The sequence below is a fragment of the Tursiops truncatus genome, chromosome 17, assembly GCF_011762595.2.
Source record: "Tursiops truncatus isolate mTurTru1 chromosome 17, mTurTru1.mat.Y, whole genome shotgun sequence".
NCBI classification, from domain to species: Eukaryota; Metazoa; Chordata; class Mammalia; order Artiodactyla; family Delphinidae; genus Tursiops; species Tursiops truncatus.
Window position 1 is genome coordinate 61228552 of NC_047050.1, and position 24941 is coordinate 61253492.

Below are 24941 nucleotides of genomic sequence, written 5' to 3' on the forward strand. Positions count from 1 at the left end.
TACGTACAGGAAAATCTGCATCTCATTTCTGCTGAAATATGTTTTCAATTTAGGGTTTGAGTTTCCAGATTGACTTGTGAACATCTAAAGGACTCAATGTCATTGTGACATAATGTTCCCCGAAGGCCAGTAGGCCGTCAGCAGAGAAATGGGCAGTGATTAGCTAGCTGTCAGTGGTCAAAGGTGCTGATGTGACTATGGAAACCAACGTGGGAAAACTGAGAAGAAAAGAGAGAAAAATCGATGGTGCGGTGGGGGAGGGGAAATGGTATAAGGGAAGCTTTATAAGCTACAGGGATTGTTAGAAGATGAAATATGAAAAGGGACAAGATGGCAAAAGATGGAAATTTTACAGATAATTTGGAACAAGTTTAAAAGACCACTTTAAATAGAAAAAGATCTTAGGAAATACATTTTCAAACCAAGGGGTAAGAACCAGAAAATAAAGGGGAAAGTAATCTACATTTGAAGAAATTAGACTCACAGACAGTCCAGGCTAATCATGATGGAATGATTTAAAAAATCATGATAATAATAATTTTTAAAAAACAGTAATTCCAAGGACTACTTCTACCCTCTGTAAAGATGTGTTTACATCCCAGTCATTTTGCCCCCATATTATTGAGATCGTCTCATTGAATCATTTGCGGGAATATTAATATCCCTGCTTTACAGGAGAAAACATAAAAATCAACAGGTTTTAAAACTTGTTGGAATTTTCTTCTTCTTCCGCTCTATTCCCTAAAACAAAGTTTTGATCAAATTGTATTTAACTGTGTTTGTTTGAGAGGTGAAAAGTCATCACAAAAATATACCACTGGGCATACGGAGGAGGGAACACCGAACTACCCTGTTATATTTGTTTTGTTAATGATGACTTAATGGGATTTAATTTATCAATTTATATATGAATCTCCCCTCTCCCACCTCTGACCCCTGATGTAGCTACCCATAAAGAGGCATTCCCCTTATGTCCAAGGAGATGCTCTGATTGATTTTGCTTGATTCACTGTATTGAAGGGACAACTGCATCCAAAATTCCATCCCTTACATAACTGAGACTCATGAAAGGAAAAGTTCATTTTTGTGCTATTTATGGGAAAGTGGCCTGGAGGGAAGAAAACCTCTTTCCAATATTTGGCTTGAGACCTTTCTGTGAGAAAAGAAGTGTCGTTTGCTCAGCAAAGGTTTTTGTTCACTATTTTGAGTATTCTGGACCACATGTATATACAATATATATTTGCCATTAAAAAGCCCCCTCAGGGCTTCCCTGGTGGCTCAGTGGTTAAGAATCCGCCTGCCGATGCAGGGGACACGGGTTCGAGCCCTGGTCAGGGAAGATCCCACATGCCACGGAGCAGCTAAGCCCGTGCGCCACAACTACTGAGCCTGTGCTCTAGAGCCCGTGCTTCACAACAAGAGAAGCTACCGCAGTGAGAAGCCCATGCACCACGAGGAGTAGCCCCTGCTCACCCAAAACTAGAGAAAGCCCACACGCAGCAATGAAGACCCAACGCAGCCAAAAAAAAAAAACCCTCAAAGGAAAAATGAGAAAGTTACAAACTTTATTTGGGTGCCCCACAATCCCTTTTTGTCTTTTTTCTCCTTTCTTTCTAACCCCCAGACCTATTCCATTTTATCCTGTTTTAAGTGTATTTATGAGTGGGTTTATAGAAACAGAAATGAGATCAAGCGGGCAGAAAATCTGAACCCAAGAACGAGTAGTTCTGTAATTATTTCAAACACTACTTCTTAGTAGTTGTGTGACTTTAGTTTTAGCATCTCTGAATTTTCATTTTTTAGCTATAAAAGTGGGGAAAAGAAAGCCTTCCTTTTATAGTCCTTCTGTAGATCTTGTGTGAATGGGCTTTACTTTTTCACAAATAGAAACTTCTCAGTAAGTAGTAGTTTACATTTTTGAAATCTGTGACCACCTAGAGGGGTGGGATAGGAAGGGTGGGAGGGAGGGAGACGCAAGAGGGAAGAGATATGGGAACATATGTATATGTATAACTGATTCACTTTGTTATAAAGCAGAAACTAACACACCATTGTAAAGCAATTGTACTCCAATAAAGATGTAAATAAAAAAAAAAGGCTTTAGAGTCAAAGAAAGTAAGCTATACTGATGGATTAGGACTGTATTTGTGGAATTTGAATTCTCAGTCAGAACTAATTCTCACTTTTCTTCTGCCCCATCCTTTCTTTGTCAGTAACATAGCACTTACCATGCTATAATAACTAGTTATTAATGTGGCCCACTACCAGACTTTGAGTTTCTGGAAAGTTGTGATTATGTCTTTTTTATACTTTTAGGTCCTGCAGGACAAATCTGTATTATTGGATGCTTAATTCTTACAGGCTGTTTGTGAATTTGCTCAGTGCTTCATATTCTTCTCAGATATGGTAGAAACCAATCTTTTGCCCAGGTTCGTAGCTAACTTGACTTTTTAAGACTTGCAATGAATGGATTCTCCTAAAGTACTCTAAAGTCTTCCTCTTTTTTTTTTTAATGAATATTTGATTTTCTCTTTCTTCATAGGGCATGTTTCTAATTAAAAATGACCAACACCTGCCCTAGGCTGGACAGGATAACACCTGTGTGAGATGCCGCTGCTATAACAGTGCTTCCATCTGCAACATATTACATTTTTTTAATTAACAGAAATGATTTTTTTCCAAAGGAATTCATTCAAATAAGAGAAAGAGTGACAGAAAAGCAAATGCTTTTCTCACTATTGCTCAAAACTTTTCATTCAGGTTTCAGGCTTTCCTTCATCCTTTGGAAACAGAAGAAAAAGAACATAACAAACTCAACATCCAAACAAAATAAAATTGGTTGAGTCAATTTTCAGCTTGTTCCAGTTGGGATAGTTACTGTGGGGAGCTATAAATACCATCCAATTTCAGATCGTACTGTTTGGAATTTTAGCTGAAGTAATTCTGTTGTCTGCATCAAATCTGCTTATTAAATCTAACCAGAAAAAAAAAAATCCTCACAGTGGACCAATGAGTATATTTTATCTACCTTCCTTCCTTAGCTTTCTAAATTTTTGCTTGTATGTGTCTAAGTTTTGATTGCCAAGACTTTTAAAAAATATTTAAATTGGACGTTTTGACCAGAAAATGCAATAGAGAGTCATATTTTTTCTAAACAAATTTTCTAACCACAAGGTTGTCCTGCAACGTGTCTGCTATGGAGAAATCTAAATTTTTTGTAGTGTCCTTTTTCTCATCTGGAAGCAATTGAATATTGAATGTTACAGACAATATTTTGTGCTTAGTCACGTTATGCAAATTTTATATTACTAAGGAGCATTAGTATATATTTTTAAAGTATTATTTGTTTCAAAATATAATTGTAGTTCCTGCCTTTTAAGACCTTGAAGGAGAATGTTGGAACTTTGGGTATGGCTGAGTTAGGTGGATGTGAGGTGGTATTTAATTTACAATAACATAACTTTCAAAAGTTTCCCTTCATTTATTTTCTTTCCTTTCCCCTCCAGCATGCCTACTGAATTGAGAAAACTCTGTGTTTTCAAAGTTAATAAAAAACCCTACTCCTAAATTTGTCTCTGGTGCCTCTCTGGATGACCAAGTTTTGTTAATGGTCTGATAATCCGTTCCCTTCTGAGGAAGTTCTTCAGAGGTCAGAGGCTAATGGTATCAAACATCAGCCTGTCTGGTTTATTGTAAGGGTGTTTCCTTAAGATCAAGATCTCAGATAAGAGCAGAGTTGCTCTGGTTGGGAAAGGAAATGGTTTCTGATACAACACAGCAATTCCTAGAGGGAAGCGGAGAGCGGGAGATCCTCTGAACACAAGATAACTTGTAGTTTGCTTTCCTCTAAAACCCTTAGATAGTCAAAATACCATCATTAAATACTGGAAGAACCCAACCTTGATTTATGGATGAAAATAAAACTCACCTTCAGATCTACACTATTATGATGAGCAGCAAATCAGATGAGAAGAAACTGTGAAGCAGAACAAATGGGTTCGCAGCTCCTCGAGTTTAAACCCATCCTCTCTGCATTTGGAGGTCAAAGCTCACCACTCAAGGGGACACATCGTATTTTATTTAAGCACTTTTCTTCTAAGGAGTTGAAAGCACCTGGCAGACATGAACTCTTTTGTGCAGTGAAAGATAACACAGATATTACCAAGTAAAGAGCTACATTTGAAGATCAGAGTAACTTGGTCCATCCAGTTGAATAATATTGATATTATTTCCACATGACTTTGTTTCTTACGTACACTTTCAAGGTGATATATCACTTTAGCCAGTTCCCTGATTTACAGGAAGATGGCTCTACCTACTTGGGGGCTTTTTTTCACAAAAGACCAGAGTTTTGTCAGTGTCATTACAAAGTCCCCGTGCACGAGATTGTGTGCTCTGTTAATATTTATTCCCATTTTTTTCTAAATTTTACTTTCACTGATCAAGGACTATCTTAAAAATATCCAATTATCAACTGAGGAGAAAATGTTCAGAAGAAGAAGGAGAATTAAAATATGACTGGGAAGTACGGGAGAGTGTTTATGGTGACACGGTAGTTCAACCTCTTCCTTTTACTGATAAGGAAAACCCAGAGAATACCAAGTTTTTTTTATCTCCAGAAGGAGAAAAAGAGAAAGAAAGATGCTTGTGTTTATGGGGAAACTGTCCTTTGAAATTCTAACCTTAGAGGAAGTCCCAGTTAGAGCAGCAGCTAGCCTCAGAATACCTGCTGTTCTGAATCTGCCTCTGGAAAGTCAGCGTGGTTCTGAGTAACTACACCCATCAGGGTTTGGGTTCTTCCTCTGAAAAGGGAAAATAGTACATTGAACCATGACCATGTCTCCTAGTTCTAAATGACTAGAGTCGTCTGGATTCCTGCCTTGGATACTATGACTATATTTTGTTCTGAATTAATTATGTCTTCAAAGCCCATGGCTTATATGGGGCTGGTGAACGATGTCTGGCTTGCTTTTTCACAGATCAACTCAGCTTTACGCTGACCGTGTTTCTAAGCTTCCAGGTGCTCTCTGGTCCACAGCAAAGACAGAAAGTATTTTTTGTTCCAGATAGCAGGGCATCCATCCATTACCCAGCTCTACTGGTTTCTGGGGTCCCAAGTGAAGATCGCAAACTTCTTCTGCATCCAGCCATCCTTTCAAAAACTGCCCGAGTCCATTTCTTCCATGAAGCCCTACCTGATCTCCTTAAGCTTTTTCTGACTGGTTACAGCTCTAACTGCTAACTGTTTATCTGACAGTGGTTCTTACATTGCTTATTTCTTGCATGTGTCTTTTGTACCTACTTCCTCAGTGACTCTGTGAAGCCTGTAAAGAAAAGAACTCTGTCTTTTATAACACTGTCAATGTCTACTGTGCTGCTGGACCTAAAAGTAGATGCTTAACAGCACACTTTAATGTTTTCTCTGCAGCATAAGTTGTAGTTACAAGAAAAAACTTCTCCCTCATTTTTATCCTCTTATTCACCTCCTCCCCACCCACTGTGACAATGATTGCTTGAGTGTGACTAATGATAGAATAACTTTACACTGGTTCATTCATGTACCTTGCATTTTCATTCTCATAATTACACTGTGAGATAAATGTTATTATCCCCAATTTTCCAATGAGAAAATGGAGGCTCAAAGAGGCTAAGTAACCTCCCTGGGGTCACATAGGCAGCAAGTGGCAGAGTAGACATTCAAGACAGGATGTCGTGCTCTCTCCTGAGGACGTTTTTCTTATTCCTCGATGTCTCATTATCTTCCTTAAGACAATGTGACAGAGTTGCATTATACAAACTGTTCCGCACTTACATTAAAAATGCAGAGATAAATAACAAGTTTCTACTGCATAGCACAGGGAGCTGTAGTCAACATCCTGTAATAAACCATAATGGAAAAGAATACGAAAAAGAATATATACGTATATTTTAAATGAATCACTTTGCTGTACACCAGAAGCTAACACAACATTGTAAATCAATGTGCTTCAATTTAAAAAAATGCTGAGATAAAGCCCAGGTGTACATTGGACACAATTATAAAGTAGATGTCATTTATCTTGGATACTCCAGTTTTAGTTTCAGGAATGTTTCCTCTTAGTGAGTCCTCTTCTCGGAAAGTACTCAGGAGTTTTTATTGTCCTGACACATTACCTTCCTCCCCTGTTCCTCCTATCTTGCTTACTCAGAACCCTCAAACTCACTGACATTGAAGTGCAAATTACTGCTAAATTGTATTTCTTCTATAGTTATTTGCATTTCTCACATAGAAAATGTAAAGCAAAAGAGATGATTTTTGACTGGTAGTTCAGATCCATACCAGAGAATGTGGGAATGTCAAAAAGCACTCCCTGCCTGTTATTTTCCCTCAAAAAGAGCCACACGATAAAAATAAATATTTGGGAGGAGAACATGGTCTGTCTCCTAGGCAAGTTTCCAAAATCATATCCTGAATTTCTAGGTCTCTGGATCATTCCATCACAGCAGTAGTCGTGTGAGATATTGCAGAATAATAAAATCTACGGGTTGGGAGTAAACCAGGTTAGTGCCCCCAAATGGCTATAATCCAAAGTCCAGACCATCCCCTCAGAACAACTTGATAGTAACAGTGAAACAAACAGGTGCAGGACAGGTGCAGTGGGATGAAGACAGCCTCGACTAGGGAGCTGTATGTAGGTGGTGTCAAAAAATACAAAGAAAAATAAAAGCTCATGCCATGCCAGTCTTTTGTATTTTTTTTCCTATTGAACTATTTTACTTGGGACTAAAAGCAAAGTAAATCTACCCACATTTTCTGATTGAGAATTGTAACCAACTCCAGAAAATCCTTTCTTTCTGTTAGTTTTTTCCTTGGTTACTCAACTTAGATTATTTTTCCTCATTTACCATTTCCCCAAAATTCATCTGCTTTGTGTAATCTGATTGCCTTCAGAGCATCTAGTCCACCCCTTGTACACTCTGTAGGTGCCATGAGATCAGGACAGTATTAATCCACTCCTTGTTTCAGGGGTGGCTCTTGGTTGACATGACCTTAATCATGTCCACTCCTCCTACCACAATGACTGGCTCATAGATAACCTTGGAACACAGGCTTATTTTAGTTACTGTCTACGTTTTGGATTTAAATTGGTCCAATCAGAGTGAAACCCTTGACTTTTGTTTGCTGATTGATAGCAGAAAATCTGCATCTTTTTCTGGACAACTTGCAGATGGAAGGCCTAAGATGGTTATAGGTTATAGCCATTTTGCTATAATGAAAAGTGCCAATCTGGAAACAAAATCTACTCCTATATAAGGATAGCCAAAAAAAAAAAAAAAAAGGTAATTGCAGAACACTGAAGCTAGAGCATTGGTCAAACCATACCTGCAGCTACAATTAGTCTTTTCATTTAAAAAACAAATTATTTTTATTGTTTAAATCTATTTAATTCATATTTTTCTGTTTCTTATTATAAAAATCATGCTATATGATAAGCCATGTATTATAATATATTGATGCTTCCACCTCAGAGGCACATATGTATTTTTTTTTCTTTTGAGTATTTTAACTTTGAAATATGCCTTACATACAGTAAAACACACTCAAATATATTTTGAGTATACGTTTGGACAACATGTATACACCCATGTAAATGACACTTCACTCCAAATTGGAATGGATTTAAAGAATGGTTGCAGATTCTTGGAGTCCTGAGATGGCCACGTGGATGTGTCTGAGCTAGCCTGCTGGAAGGTGAGAGGACGCCTGGAGGAGAAGCAAGGTGACCCACCTCAGAACCTGCCAACAGCCAGACATAAGTGAAAGGTCCTTCTAGATAATCCAGATCATATAAAAGTATGTATGAAAGATGTATAAGATCAGATGACAAAAGACACAGACCTACTGGAGAACGGACTTGAGGATATGGGGAGGGGGAAGGGTGAGCTGTGACAAAGCGAGAGAGAGAGGCATGGACATATATACACTACCAAATATAAAATAGATAGCTTGTGGGAAGCAGCCGCATAGCACAGGGAGATGAGCTCGGTGTTTTGTGACCACCTAGAGGGGTGGGACAGGGAGGGTGGGAGGGAGGGAGACGCAAGAGGGAAGAGATATGGGAACATATGTATATGTATAACTGATTCACTTTGTTATAAAGCAGAAACTAACACACCATTGTAAAGCAATTATACCCCAATAAAGATGTAAAAAAAAAAAATCAGATGACAAAACCCACCCAGCTGATCAGCAAAATCATGGGCTAAATAAAGTGAACGTTGCTTTAAGCTGCTAGGCTTTGCAGTGGTTTGTTACACAGTGAAAACAAAGTGATAGAAAAATATAGAACCTTTTCCTCACCTTGGAGAGTTCCCTCACGCCCCTTTTCTGTCAGGTCTTACCCGCCATAAGGTAGCTACACTTCTGATTTCTATCACTATAGTTTATATCTACTTAAACTTCATAAAAAAATTTATACATGTTATATTTTACACACATATTATATACCTTTTGTGTCTGGCTTCTCTTACTCAACACGAAGTTTTTGAATCTATGTTTTTGTATGAATGCTCCTTGCTGAGTATCATTGCATCATCGTGTGACTCTGGTTAATTTATCCATTCTCCTTGATGAACTTTTGGGTTGGTTTTGCTTATTCCGTCTGTCTCCTAATCAAGCAATTCTTTTTTGCCTGCTTGGTTGAATGTAGCTACTAGAGGTAATTATTAGGCTCTCTTCCTTGATTTATGTTAGCAACTCACTAGCAACTGGTTTCTTTGTAGTGACATTACCCTTTAAACCAGAAGTATACATTGTACAAATAGAAGGTGGTTTTATTATCTAACTCTTAGTCAGAATTTTAGTTGATTTCTCTTCCAACACCAGAATCTGAATAGTATGAAGATAATCCTGATGACAAAATAAACTTAGAGGGAAAAGGGGCACTGAGATTTTTCTCATGTGCTGTTTGATCTGTTACTGCTGAAACTATTTTACCGGGTAATCAGAGAGCTTTGTAATTCAAACCTGCATTGCTGTGCTATGCTAAGGAAATAATTATTTTATTTTCATTGTGACCACATATTATTAATTTATAAAATAAATGTTGTTAAGATTCTTTACTGCCTCTTAAAAATGCATTATTGTAGAGAAAACTTTTTATATATAAAAAGCTTAGCCTGATGCCTAGCCCTTGGTGGGTATCTGATGCTTACAGTTTGCTTTCTTCTTCCTTCTGTGTAACTGCGAAGACATCATTAAAGGTCAGTGGGCATGCTATAGGTCATATATGTGACAGGAATACAAATACTTCTCACTGTGTTCAAGTTGAAGAAATAATGCCAGTTCTTGCACACAACAGTAATGGACAAAAAAGTTGGTCCATTTTGCAACAACTGGGTGAATAGAGCTTATTCACAGCAAAACAAAAAGCTTGTATCTACAACCCACCTGACTGTTTTTTGTTGTTGTTGTATAGCCTTGGGCAACATAACAAATGAGGATTAGAAAAGAAACGTGAAGAAAGGTATAGAAAACAAACTGTCTCTTTGATTGGCTGCACTATGCCACCATTGAAACACAAATAAGGTGAATGCCCAAAGGTTAAGATGAATGTAAAGAAAATTTTCAGGACGAACCTTTATCTTGAACAGCTGCTTCTTATAGGTTTGCTACTAAGGCCTAAATGATTTTTTTATATGGCCACAAATTTTCTTCCTTCTATAAAATCAGATATATTGAAGTGTATTTTTGTCATAGAAGAATGATCTGAGAAAATATGTTATCTTCTTTCAAATTAATATGAGCTTGCAATACGCTTTAAAAAGGAGTAGACATGTTCTTACTTCATATCCCCTTAATAAAACTGCTAGATGAAATGATATTATCCATTTCCTCTATTAATCATACTGGCTGAAGCCCACAGTTACTGAACTCTCATGACTAGCAGGCTTTTCTCTAGATGTCTACACACCTTTATTCTCATCAAGTGAGTTGAGTGCTTGCCAAGTGTCAAACATGGTGATTCCCAAACCAGTTACATCAGTAACACTTTACAGCCATTATGTAATTTAACTAAATATCAAACCAATTAAATATGAGCATGAAAGAAGATAATTATTTCTAAGAAAAATAAGCTCTGTGTCTTAAAAACAGGAATGCTCTACACCGTAAAAAATATAGAATATAGACGGACAACTGTAAAAAAGAAAGTGGAGGAAAAAATAGAACTTCTGTAAAGCCTCTGTACTCAGGTTGCTTTGCAAGGGTCTTTCACAAATTCTGCTCCAACCTGAAGAAAGCAAATATCACAGATTCATCGTGGGTGTGGTTTTCATGAGAAAAGTGATACAGATTTCAAGTTAGTGAACCTGTACTCAAAGAAATGTCTTGGCTTTACATCAAAAGTTTGGTTGATAAATGTGTATTTTCAAAGTTTTAAGTTAGATTAAATATTTATTTATTCCTTTTATTGTTTTTCTCTTTAACTGGCCTTTTGATTGATTTTCCTTCTTTGGGTTTTAAGATAAAGAGTCTTCTACTACGTAGTATTTTTTTTTTTTAATCTAACAACAATGCTGTGAGGAATGGAGGACAAAATTATTGTAATTCAGATGTAAGCTGGAATCGTCTCTGCTCAGAAACTTAGTTAAAATTTTCTTGAGTGTCACGTCTGTAATTTATGGAAACTCAAAGGAGTTCATTCTGTTTCTTATAATTAATACCTTTTTTTTTGGCAGCCTCTGTATAAGGCCCTGAATCCACTTGCAATTCTAGTGTGATGACCACTTTTCATTCATTATCCTGGAGAAGCTAAGGAGGCTAAATAAAATACGGATGCAAAGGGACTTCCCTGGTGGTCCAGTGGTTAAGACTTCATGCCTCCACTGCAGGGGTTCAATCCCTGGTCGGGGAAGTAAGATCCTGCATGCTGCAAGGTGTGGCCAAAAAATTAAACAAAACAAAACAAAACAAAACAAACAAACAAAAAATATATATGGATGTAAAGACATTAGCACAATGCCTGGCACTCATTCAAAGGCAGGAGTTGTTGTTATTAATATTTCTACTACTTTGAATCATGAGAGTGACTGTGCAAAATGGTATCTTTCCCATTTTATCTGTTAAAAATTGAGACTCACAGAGGTTAAGTGATTTTTTTTCCCCAGTTTGCACAAAAGTAAGTAGCAAGACCAGGGTTTTATCCTGAGTTATTTGCTCTTCCAAACCTGAGGTCACTGCAGTGTATCCATAATACATTGAGGTAAACCAAGTCTTCCTTGAACACCACCAATCCAGGCCAGAAGGAAGAATGTGTTTCCAGTCTTCTTTCCAACACTAATAGAACAAGTGTTTTATGTTCCAGCCATAATTGGATTAGTTGCTATTTTCTAGCCATCATGCCTCTACTGATGCTTCTTGTTTTTCTGCCTTTTGTTCAAGATCTCCCTCTCCTCACGACAATCCAGTTTTCACTTTGGAAATCCTATCTGTTCTTTGTGGATCCATGTAATTTATCTAAATCCTCTTGTTAATAGAAACAGAAATTGTACAATTATTGATACGAAGAACAGCCATAATAATACACAAAATTTATTGAATATTTCCTCTGTACTAGGCGTTGTGCTAAATAGAATATATGATGCTTGGTGTGCCCCATGAGGTCAACACTCATATGAAGATCTTAAGGATTAGAAGTGGCGACTAAAAAATCCCAAGGTGTACACAACTGTTAAGTAACTGATATGGTCTGAATATTTGTGTCCCTCCAAAATTCGTATGTTGAAAATCTAATGCCCAAGGTGATAGTATTAGGAGGTAGCGCCTTTGGGAGAAAATTTGGTCGTGAGCGCAGGGCTCTCGTGAATGGGATTCACACCTTATTAAAGGGACTCCAGAGCACTTGCTCCGCTATGTGAGATGCAATGAGAAGTCGGCAGTCTGTGAACAGGGAAGACAGCTTTTTCATGAGGACCTGGTCATGTTGGCACCCTGATCTTGGACTCTAGCCTCCAGAACCATGAGAAATCAACTTCTGTCATTTATAAGCCACTCATTCTGTGGAATTTTGTTGTAGCAGTCAGAAAGGACAAAGACAGTAATATAATGGGATTTGAACCCAGGAACACTGACTTGGGAGGTTAGATTCTTACTGCATTCCATTTGGTGTGTGGATGTGTTCAGTGGATTTGATATTTATTCATAGGAAGCCTGTGGCAATTTCTCTAGGATTAGTAGATCTATCAAGCTGAGGGTAAAGGTTTTACCTGGAGTTGAAGTCTTTCCATGAAGCAGAAGAAATTATTTTTGAGCCACTAGACTCACAGAGGTTTGATTATGAAACTAAGATGTTTTCCGCATGGAAACAAAAACATGATGATCATAAAGTTGATATTCAACTTCGAAAGAAAATGCCCTAGGATAGAACATAGCCTAGACTTCAGGGACAGAAGAAAGTCAAAGGGAATTCAGAGTGAAATAAATCTCAGTGGAATCTCCCTTCCTTCCTCCCACCCCACAAAAAAGATTCTGCCATATACAGATATACTTCTTAAGTACTCAAATCACAGAAAACTGCTTTTGGCTTTTTTTTTTTTTTTTTTTTTTTTTGTAGTACGCAGGCCTCTCCCTGTTGTGGCCTCTCCCGTTGCGGAGCACAGGCTCTGGACGCGCAGGCTCAGCAGCCATGGCTCACGGGCCCAGCCGCTCCGCGGCATATGGAATCTTCCCGAATCAGGTCACGAACCCATGTCCCCTGCATCGGCAGGCGGACTCTCAACCACTGCGCCACCAGGGAAGCCCAGGCATTTTTGCCTTTACAAGTTAGTATTTCCCTTTGGTCTATCCATTTCTTATTTTAAAAACAATAGATTAAATACATGTAAAGACATCTTCTATAAATCAGTTTCAGACAAGTTCAAAAGACAGGAAAATGTGTAAATTATTGTATTAAGTAGAATTTGTTATTAAGTTATGTAAGAAGTGTTCTTCAGTTGTATAAAAGATCTTTGTGAAATATTTCTGTTGTCTTTGCTTTCTACACTGCATGAGTAGATACTTAACCATGAAATAAAAATTCAGAGATTTGTTTAATAATGCCTAATAAAAATGCCTGCCAATCATCCGTTGAGATGGATGGATACTTAACAACTTGAAGTGTTAACATAATTTGGCATCCAATATTTTATTTGCATAAAAATTAATTCTTTGTTACTGCTGCTAATTCTATTATTTCCCACTCAGCAGTCATAAGAATATGGTTATTGTTATTATCTTAATATTTTGGGTTAGATATTTAATAACAAGTTGATGGAGCCATTGTAGATATTAAACTTTGAATAAAGAATGCATGCCAGACATGCTCAAGGATGCTATGCAAGTGTAGATTGCAAATCCAATATCCTGAGTATGTAGTATAATGCCTGGAACATAGTAGATGCTCAACAATTATATCAAAATCAAAAGAACTGAGCAGAAAGAGTAACAATAACTATATTTGAAAGAATCTGTGGTAAGTTCTCATACAGAATATATTGTCAAATTGTGTGATAAACCAAGATTGGTTTAGAATTTACATGACTACAACTTATCTTTTTTAAGTACAAGTTTTAAGAATTAAATAGAATTACCATATGACCCAGCAATCCCACTACTGGGCATATACTCAGAGAAAACCATAATTCAAAAAGACACATACACCCTCATGTTCATTGCTGCGCTATTTACAATAGCCAGGTCATGGAAGCAACCTAAATGCCCATTGACAGACTAATGGATAAAGAAGATGTGGTACATATATACAATGCAATATTACTTAGCCATAAAAAGGAATGAAATTGGGTCATTTGTAGAGATGTGGATGAATCTAGAGACTGTCATACAGAGTGAAGTAAGTCAGAAAATGAAAAACAAGTATCATATATTAACGCATATATGTGGAACCTAGAAAAATGGTACAGATGAACCTGTTTGCAGGGCAGAAATAGAGACACAGATGTAGAGAACAAATGTATGGACACCAAGAGGGGAAAGCGGCAGGGGTTGGGGGTGGTGGTGTGATGAATTGGGCGATTGGGATTCACATGTATACACTGATGTGTATAAAATGGATGAGTAATAAGAACCTGCTGTATAAAAAACTAAATAAAATAAAATTCAAAAAAATAAAGAAAAGCAAGATGCAGAAAAGTATGAATAATATAACCCTGTTTTTGTGAAACTAACAACAATAAAAATATTTCGTGTACATGTATATATATGTGTGTATATAAAAAAAAGAAGACATAGATAACCTAAAGAAAAAAAAAGAAGTAATGTTCAGTGGCAATATATTTAAACTATCTTACATGGTATAAGATAGTGTTTAACCGTGTTCAATATGAAAATGTCTTGTATCATAGTGTATGAGTTTGAATCACCATTCTTTTACACTGTTAAATTGTGCAAGTTAATTGAAACCCATTGGGAAATTGCTCTGTGCCTCACATTATCCTCACTGTAAAATGGGGATTGTCATGGTACTTCTTCATAGAGTTGTGATGTTACAATGCCTGACACATAGTCAACAAGGTATAGATGCTAATCTTTTAGATTTGATGCTATTTCTACCTTCCTGTTGATACCATTTCTACCTTTTGATCATTACACTTTTGGAAAACTCAAGGTATACAATGGTTTTAAATTATGTGAGGCTGCTTAGCTATAAATAATAATAGAAGTTTAGCTGGATTTTTGTGTTTGGCATTTTTCTAAAATAAATTTTTCTGTCTTCATCTGGAGTTCTCATTTTTCTCTATTTCCCTCTCAGCGCCAGTTATTTCTTTCTTCCTTTCGACACCCTGAATTTTTTAAAGAAACCAACCCTTCTTCAGAATCAGTCTGTATACTTCAGGTCAGGATCCATCCTGTCTTACCCCAAGATTCCTTTCCCTTTGGCCTCTGTATTTCTTCCATAACTATGCCTAGGGCCAACTAGAATTAGGAACAATCAGAGAATTATTTTGGGGGAATGAGTGGAAGCAAAGTGTCTACTTACTCTTTCTGTTTTAACTGAAATTGAAAACAATGTAACTTCAGAAGTGTTGGAGATTGCCACCTGGAAGCAGAAAATGAAGATGGAAAGAAACTGAGTCCTGATCTCATGCTTGGACCCCTGGAGTCCCCATGACTGGGGTTCACAGGTAATTGAGTCATAAACCAGTAGATTCTCTTTGCTTAAATAAGTTTAATTAATTTTTCTGTCACTTGCAACCAAAAAGAAAGTAAAGTGATAATCTATTTCTTGTTTTACCAGTGTCTTTTCCATCTCCCCCACGGTCCTCCAAACCCCCTATTAATTTGCTATTATTAGTCAGCTCTGGACTTAGGAATGAGATAATCTAGCTTGTTAATATTTTATCCTAATTTGAATCAATATGCTCTGAGAAGGCTTGAGAGTTTTGGTACATGTCTATTTAACTTCTTAGAAATGCTTTTTTTAAAAAACTTTTTTCTGGGCTTCCCCGGCGGCGCAGTGGTTGAGAGTCCGCCTGCCGATGCAGGGGACACGGGTTCGTGCCCCGGGCCGGGAAGATCCCACATGCCGCGGAGCGGCTGGGCCCGCGAGCCATGGCCGCTGAGCCTGCGCGTCCGGAGCCTGTGCTCCGCAACGGGAGAGGCCACAGAAGTGAGAGGCCCGCGTACCGCACTATATATATAAATAAATAAATAAAGACTTTTTTCAGAATCTTGGCCATACTCTGGATCGCTCATGCTGCTTGATAGCAACATATTGCTGTTGATCGTCTTTAAAGCCATAGAGCCTAGCATCAAATCTCAGACTTATCACTCATGAGAGTTATATATTTGAAAAAGTTTTAATATCTCTCTATCAGTTTCTTATTTTACAAGAGTGAGGATAATGATACCTCACAGCACTTAGAACAAGGCATTGCATTGATGGCTGCATGTGGAATAAGCTACGTCCTTTTTAATTAATTTCTAAGTTGATGGGATGCTTTCAGCTATACAAATAATGGTTATTGATCCATGTATTCTGTTTACAGATTTTTTTCCCTCTGTAAACGTTTACTTTAAGATATTTCATTTTCTTCTTTTACCTTATAGGAGAGAGGGTCAGAAAGAAAGGGGGAAAATAAATGTAAGTAAATATTACTTTTTGTTGTTTAGTTTGATATCACCCATGTCGAAAAAGGCTGAAGCCTTTCATTTCAATCAGCCTTCAGAGTTTGGATTTTTGGTAGATAGTCCTTTGTTCTTGTGTTTCTTCTATGTTTAAAACTTTATTTTCCTGCAAATACTATTTTCGCAGAAGAGCATTTTACTAGACATTTAAATTTTCTAGAATGATAGTACCTGAGGTAACTCCTGGTTTCATAACCTTTTAGACATACTTGCAGTTTCAGAGGAGTTATTATGTGTTTCTGTAGCATTCTAATAGTTTAAATGTGCCTTAAACACATAAGTTTTATTGTCAATCTTCCTGTTTTACAGTCTTTCCAATTCAATCCTGCCTTCCCCGCAAGGAAGACAGCTAGGAAACCTGCTCAGATTTCCTCTTCTCAACCTCCCTGCTGCCAGCTTTCCTACTCCCTTTCATCCCATAGGAAGCCAAGAGCCTGCTCAAATTTCCTTTGTGGAGTACGTATCCCACCTGGTTACTTCTTCTCCTATTCAGCAACAGGTGGTTATTTTTGTACTGTCAGCACGTTGGACTCCCTGGCTGTCAGATTTCATTTCCACTGGAAATGTAGACATTTGAGTTTGTTCCAGGCGTCAGTGGGTATATTGCCAATTTCCATTTTCTGAAAATAATTTTCTTTTGATGGAATAATCTTGTTCCTTAACGATTCCATTAAATCAAAAAAAAAAAAAAGATTTTAGTTATACTTAAAGGCTGAATCAGTGATTGATCTGTTTGTTGCCTCTTTTCTGATTTCTTTCAAAGGGTCTCCAAGCATGTGGATCATACCGAGATAGCCAGTGAACAATGGAATCAGAATTCCGGCAACCCCATTTTTCAGCCATGTTGCATCATGAATTTCAGTGTTCTTCTCTTGACCATTATATTTGGGTTGGAAAAAGCTAATGAATCAGAATTCCTAAGGATAGAACACAGGACTATATACTTAAAAAATATTCGCCCTAGGGAATAGTGAATGCTAGTCAGGCTTGGGAGCCATTGGACAAAACAATATCGTAACAATGAAAAATGAAAATATTTAATAGGTGTTTTTTTTTTCCCCCATAGAAAGAGACTAAGAAAGTAAAGCTTTTCAAAAATTTGTTTCAAATAGGAAAAGCTAAGGGACAATATGATCGAAATGATATATGGCCTCATCAATATCTCCCAGGTATGAATTTTTCCCAGCAGTCTCAGGAACATGAAAACATTTTACACATTATGCTGCCTAAAGACTTATCAAGTGCTTGCTTCGGCAGTGAATATACTCAAGTTGGAATGATACAGAGAAGATTAACATGGTCCCTGAGCAAGGATGACACGCACGTTCGTGAAGCGTTCCATGTTAAAAAAAAAAAAAGACTTAAACTAAATTTTACTCTGAGCTCTCATGCTGTTGATCTGCCTAGAAATTCAGTCTCTGTTATTACGGGGGATTACTCATCTTTTCCTAAAGGGTTGTGCAAAACCTCATACGATCTGCTTCAGAGCAGAATATTCCAGAAGGCTCCTTCTTTCTTGACTCATGTGCATCATCACTAATGGGCTCTTCATTGTAGTCCTCATGGTGACTTGGAGTCAGAAAGCACCTTGGCTCCCTCTATACTTTTGGACATTCGATCTTTGGCTTTGCCTGGAGGTCCAGCGTCTAGGGTACACCAAATCCCTCTCTGAGATTATGTTCCCTTATCAAGCTCTAAGCCTCACCAAGAGACAAAGGGCTTAGAGCACTGCTGCTCGGTTCGTTCTGCCGTCTTCCCTTTCACAGTCTTGGGTAATCTCCCTGCCTTTTACTTTGATCATTTGTGCTTCTACCATCCATTTGATCTGTAATTCTTTGCCATACATATATTATCGTCACGTGGCATGAACGTGGTATGAGTTCCATGTACAAATAAGATGAAAGCAGCTTCCCTCAACCTTTTCATTGCTAAGGGTGAAGGAAACACAGGTCAGGGAGGTGTAATGTAACGAACAGCAGCTTAAGAGCTATACATGAATGCACTTAAAATTGGAAATGGCCGCTTAAAGGCAGGAGTATATCTGAGTAGAATTCTCTCATTCCTAAAATAAGGACAGTAATACTTAACTGCTCTAGAGGTAATGTTGTTACAGAGGTAATATGCATAACACATCTGGCCCAGAACAATTGTTCTTTCATTATTAGATTACTGATAGTTGGCATGAGGCTGGGTAGACCATTATGCACAGGGAATGAATTTATGTGAGTCTTCAGATCATAGCCTCAGCCAAAAGAGCTCCATGCTTTTGAGTGTGAGTCTATTTCCACCTCTTCATAAGATATCTTTTCTTCCATTCTTTCGTTCAACAAATGTTTATTACTTAAGATAAATCATATATTTTGCCATAGTCTATGATTTTAATAAGAAAGGCTAACATAGCTTGTCACAGAGTTCATATTGAGGTATGTGTGTAGTAGGGGAGGGCAGCCAATTAAAATGCAGTGTGTTGAGTGCTAAGATATATGTTGTAAAGGGAACTTTTACGCACGGGGCATCAGTCCATGCCTGAGTGGAAGAGAGAAGTGATATCTAGGCACAGAGATCACCATCTTCTAAATACTTTGTTAATTAACTGATTATTTGTTGCTTTGCCTTCTTCTTTTTTTTTTTTGGGGGACATGTGGTGCAGCATGTGGGATCGTAGTTCCCCAACCAGGGATCGAACCCGTGCCTCCTGCAGTGGAAGCGCAGAGTCTTAACCACTGGATAGACAGGGAAGTCCCGCTTTGCCTTCTCTCTAAAGGCAAAATGCTTCATAGTTACTTGGCTCTGCTAGTGATATTAAGAACACAGAAAGTGCATTTGCCCTTGATTAATTTACATCTAGTTGCATCAGGTTAAAAAAAAAGAGTTCTGATGTCCACACTGATAGTGTCTCCTATCTTCCTTTTCTTAACTTTCCTGTTAAAAAGATTAAGGCAATGATACCCCTTTGTCTTTTTTTTTCTCCTTGTTTAAACTGGGAATATTTTCTTTAAACAAAAATCTTATTGGGATATTAAAATTTAAAACAGAAAAAAAAACCCAACCCACATGTGTTTTTGTTAGTCAAGAACTTCTCAAATTTTCTCCATCCCCTCCCCACTATTCTTTCCTAACCTTCCAGAAATCCCTCTACAGAACCCTAGTTTAGCTCAGCTAACGTAAGACAGGTTGAGGAAGAAAGCAGCCTTTCTGAGATTGAATTATGGTGAAGAAGTGATTTAGCATTTGCCATACCTGAAATTCAGGAAGGTAGTCAAGATGATGTTTCAAATTGTTTCCAATGATAAGCGTTTATAGATAAATGATGCATTAGTGAGATCCGAACTGCTTTTATTCAGAACCGTTTTCTTGTATTTCAGTAATGTTTCTAGGCCATTCAGATTAAAAACTTGCTAGTGCCACTGGAAACAATAAAAAATGTGTCATACAGAATATGAAGAAAGGATAAAGTGACATGGTCTTGCCAATCTTATTTTTGGGAAAAGCATGGAAATTTCATGTTTCTTCTTGGTGTTCTTCAAGATTCGAAGTCTTTCTCTTTTCATATGTAGGGATTTGAAAAGGTCAGTATTCAGTAAGACGGGAGAGATTTGGCCATATTTTATGAAACTCTTGGAAGAGAGAGAGAGCAAGAAAGAAACTTTCCAAGTGGTTGTACAGATGAGATATTATTGTGCGGTGTACTTGCTTACAGCTGGTAGTAATCACTCCTCAACAGCATACGATTATTTCCCGGTATCAAATGTGAACATATGTGAGCCTTTCCCTTCAAGAGCACTTTTTATTCATGTTCTTGAATATAGGTTATCATTGTGATCCTAATGCACATTTATTAGAGCCTGTTTTTAATCAAATGAAAGGTCTTTACTGATGAATATTTCTTGTGGGTAAAAAAGCAAACCCACTGAAAAATGGATAACAGAAATTTCTTTGATAAATCATTTAGTTTTTCATCTTCATTTTGAAAAACACCGCTTGGTAATGTACCTCTTCAGAGGCTGTTGTTTATTCACAAGTACCATAAATATTTTTTTACAGTAATGCAGAGTTAGCAGCTCAAGAAAGTAATTCTTTTGGAGAAAACCATCATCCACCTAATATTAAAATAATCTTAATTAGCTCCAAGGTAAAAAGTATTTTGGTCTCACTTCCATTTATTTTCAGAAAATTTAAAAGCAGTTCTTTAAGATAGACTTCAATATGATGTCATCATAACTGTGGTAGGCTGAAAAAAATGTTCCCCCAAAGACATATTCACTTCCTAATGCCTGTAATCTGTGAAGATTATCTTATATACTCATGTGGCAAAAGATGTGATCAAATTAAGGAACTTGAGAGAAGGCACTTAGCTTGGATTATGTCATAAACCTTAAATACCATCACAAGCGCCCTTATAAGAAAGAGATAGAGGGATGTATAGCAGACAAAGATATACAGAGTAGAAGATGGTATAAAGACAGAGCAGAGGGAGATGCAGCCAGGTTGGTTGAATCCATAAATGTGGAACCGAAGGATCCTGAGGGCTGACTGTACATGTATATGTACCACATATATCTTAGATTCTTAGTATAATTTTTGTTGTTCTTTCACTGTAAAGAGACAAAAGAAACCTGATTATAGTAGTGTAAATCCACAACCATTCCAGTGCTCTGACAGTAAATGTACTAGTAATTGTAGTATACAAAGGCAAGCATTGCAACTCTATTCCCTCATACCAAATTTATCAAGTCTTCCTATGACACTCAGAGCAACACACCCAAACCTAAGGAAAGCCTTAGAACTTAGAATTTACTTCTCACTTTAAGTTTCAAGTCCTGGTATCCTTTCTTTGTAACACTCTTACCAGTGCAGATTGTTTAGAAAGAACTTTAACTTATTCTTTCATTACCAGGTTGTCAACAAATGTGTGCTATGCATTCGTTATGTGAAGTGTTGGAAAATAAAGCAAAGTCAGGTGCAAAGCATGACAGAGGAAAGCTGGCAAAGATGGATATTAAAACAGACTCCTTTCTTTGTAAAGCATCTTATGAAGTCATAGGAACCCTAAGAAACTGCCGATATTTAATTATTTTCGACCTACAATAACTGTGATTTCATATCGTTCAACACAATCATTAGTAGAGATTTGACAGCTCACTGGTGAATTTAATTTGACTTAATGTAGTGTGCCAGACCTGGTAAATACATTCAGGCCAGTTTTCAGTTTGCTTCAATCATATTCAACAGAAATGAATGGTTCTGTTTTTTCCCGTAGGTCCGTATAAACTAGACTGGACTTTTGCAAACACCTTTTAGAAATATTCAAGTTCTATTAGGCTGCAGTTTTAGCAAAAGAAGACATTCTTCTCACTCACTATACTCTAGACCAGGGATAGACAAACTGTTTGTTTGTTTTTTTTTTGTAAAGGGCCAGATAGCAAGTATTTTAGATTTACAGGCCATATGGTCTCTTTAGTAATGACTCAAATCTGCCCTTGTAGTGCAGAAGAGCCATAGATAACATGAAAGTGAACGAGCATGGCTGGGTTCCAAAAAAACTTTATTTATTCATAATGAAATTGAAATATTTTGATATTTTTTATTTTTGATAATTTTTATTTTGATAATTTTTCAATAGTTAAAAAATGTAAAATTCATTTTTAGTTAATGGGCCATATGAAAGCATGCAGAGGGTTATCATTAGCCCGTGGGCTGTAGTTTGTTCGTGCCTGCTCCGGAAGTACATTTGTCAGAATGTTTAGGAAACTCTTTGTGAGATGCTTTTGGGTCCATGACACATTAGGCTCAATAGACGAGCCAAGAGAGTCCTTCCAAGTTCAAGTTTCCTAGAATCCTATAACTTCAAATTTCCACTCAGGAGTGCTGTCACAAATGCCATTATTCTGATATTCAGCAGGTTCTGTTCTAAGAAAGGAGATGCCTTTTATTCTCCAGCAGATATTCTCAGCAGTACTGTACACTAACTGGAAAAAAAAAGTAACCGCGTCAGAGAGGAAACTAAACCAAGGGAAATTTCATTTCCTTTCTAGCACAGAAATACTAGGCAGTGTCAGATTTTTCTCCTGCATTCATCAACACCTCTTCCAGATGAAGGTAATGCTTTGAGGGTCAAATAGAACAGAGCCCTGGGCAACCCCATTGAGATCCATGGACTTCCTCATGAGCTAGTTTCCTCAGTTTGGAAGTCTGCAGTGAGATTAACTTGCTTCTTTCTTTTGCTCTGTCCTTTTAACTGTTAATATCTACTGAACAATCTTTCATTTTGCCAGCTATAATCACAAACAGCCACAAGGTTGGACAGTTTATGCCCCTAACTTACAAAGGGTTCATTCAGTGATTGATTTCATGTCTGAAAAAAAAAGATTACCTATGAGGTGTAAGTAAGTGGGTGTGAGCAATCCCTGTTCTTCAGGAAAATGAACACTTCATTCTGAGCTGGAGATGGGCCAACTGGACAGCGATTTGAGAACATTTTTTCATCCTCTCCTTCTTTAGCTGACTGCTCTTTCCACACTAGATAACTGAAGTTTTCACTTTCATCCCCGCCTGAAAATCAAGCCATTTGCAAATCTATGTCACTTTCCAGAGCTGGTTGGAGAGAGAAGGCAGTAGTGTCATTTTATCCTACCTCAAACAGAATAAGGTGATTTCAGTAGAGTAGACAAAGATCTCTAAGTCACACTTGGGACTTTTCTCTTTAATGTGAAAAATAAAATCTGGGCATGAATTATTGGTTTGAGAATTGTGAGTGGTGACTATTACATGTGGAGTGATTTTCTTTGTGCCATGGTGGTGGTTGGAGCTTTCTACATAATGTGGAATCCGGTTTAATTCAAAACTTCATCACTTCTTTACTTCCCTGTGCCTCAGTTTTCCTCATCTGTACAATGGGGTAATAACAGCAGGCTGTTCTGAGAACAGAAGAGTTGATTCTTGTTTTTTGCATGGTTTGCCTTATTTAATTATTATTGACCCAAATATCAATATCTCTACTATCTGAATTCTACTCACCGAGTACATTGTGTTGGGAATGTTAGCCCTTGGAAAATCCAGCTTTTGCTTAACTCTTGTGGCTCTTCCTCTCAAATCCTATAATCTAGTCACAGAGATGACTTTGATCCCAAAAGACTATGTTCTCCCTATTTCTGTGCCTTTATACATATATTATTCCATCAGCTTAGAAACACACTTTCCTTCCTTTGACTTGCCTAAAAACTAATTTCCAGATGCTTAGAGAGTTTCCCTTTGAGAAAGACATTCCCAGCCTTTGCCCTTTGTTTCCCATCCTAAGCCATAAAAGTTTCTATGCTGCATGCTGAGTTGTTTTTTTTAAGCACCTGGTTTTATTTATTTATTTATTTATTATTATTTTTTTGGCCATGCCATGAGTCTTGTGGGATCTTAGTTCCCGGACCAGGGATCAAACCCTGGCCCCCAGCAGTGGAAGCGTGGAGTCCTAACCACTGGCCCATCAGGGAATTCCCCTGCATGCTGAGTTTTACTCAAGCACTTACATTGTATTATCTACGTATCCGATCCCCAGGTTTCTATACTGTCACCTCTTCATAAAAAAAGGGCTGTTTTTCCTTTGCTTTCATACCTTAGCTTAACATTAAGTCAGAAGTAAGAAGTGAATGTTATTACAATTATTGACCTGTAAAAAATAATTTAATATGATAGATAAGATTAGAATTGTAGAGAAAAGCTTGGGGAGGTTTTCTCTTTTCATTCTCAGTCTTGTACACTTGATTGAAGGCAAAAAAATACTACAGCCAAGAGATCAGCAATAAACCATGTCCTGGCTGTACAATCTGTCCTGGATTTCTCTATTCTCTTAGATTCTAGCTTCACTACATTGCTTATGTTTTTTTCTCCTATTATTGCATTCAATTATGTCACAAGCCCAAGTATGTATCATGAGAAACTCAGTAAGAGCCGAGGCAAATGCAGGTATAAAATAGTTTCTTCTTGGAATGTCTTGTTCATTTTAGCAGGAAACAACCAAGAGGCAGCAAGAGTAACAAATTAGGTGATATGAATATAAAATTAAATCAGCAAACACATACTTGTTCCTATAACACAGAAAAGTCAGATTTGCAAGTTGTGTGACTTGCATAATAACAGGAATATCGATGTATTATAACGAAGAGTACATTGGACCAAGAGTGAGAAAACTAGGTTTTCGCCCGGACATTGCCACTTCCCAGCTGTTTCAATTGGGCAATGTCATCCTTTCACTCCTAGTTTTCTCTTTTGTACCACAGAGTTGGTTATATTAAGATCTGGTGTGCTCTTTTATTTCGCTGTCAGAATGTCCAGCTAAAGAGGTCTGGGTCTGCTCTTTGATAAAAATCCTTACTCCTGGGCTTCCCTGGTGGCGCAGTGGTTGAGAGTCCGCCTGCCGATGCAGGGGACATGGGTTCGTGCCCTGGTCCGGGAAGATCCCACATGCCGTGGAGCAGCTGCGTCCGTGAGCCATGGCCGCTGAGCCTGTGCGTCCGGAGCCTGGGCTCCGCAACGGGAGAGGCCACAACAGTGAGAGGCCCGCGTACCGCAAAAAAAAAAAAAAAAACCCTTACTCCTAACTAGTGTTTTCTCAAGCTAAATCCTTTGTTCCTACCTTGCATCTGTGGGGAACTCATTCTGCCTAGGAAGTTGTGGAGTAGTAAACTTGGGAGAAAACATTTCAGTAAACAGGATTGCTTCTAGTTTTTAAGAGCCCATAGAGAAAGTCCTAGAAGCTGGGCAAGCATTCTCTAGGATATTCTTCGGA

General features: G+C 37.6%; 1 non-coding gene across 1 annotated transcript; it reads left to right on the forward strand.

Annotated features, from left to right (window-relative positions):
• The first annotated feature begins 17407 nt into the window (after window positions 1-17407).
• LOC117308776 (U6 spliceosomal RNA) lies at window positions 17408-17510 on the forward strand. The gene has a single exon (XR_004522957.1). It is a non-coding gene; the product is annotated as a U6 spliceosomal RNA (small nuclear RNA).
• The last annotated feature ends 7431 nt before the right edge of the window (window positions 17511-24941 follow it).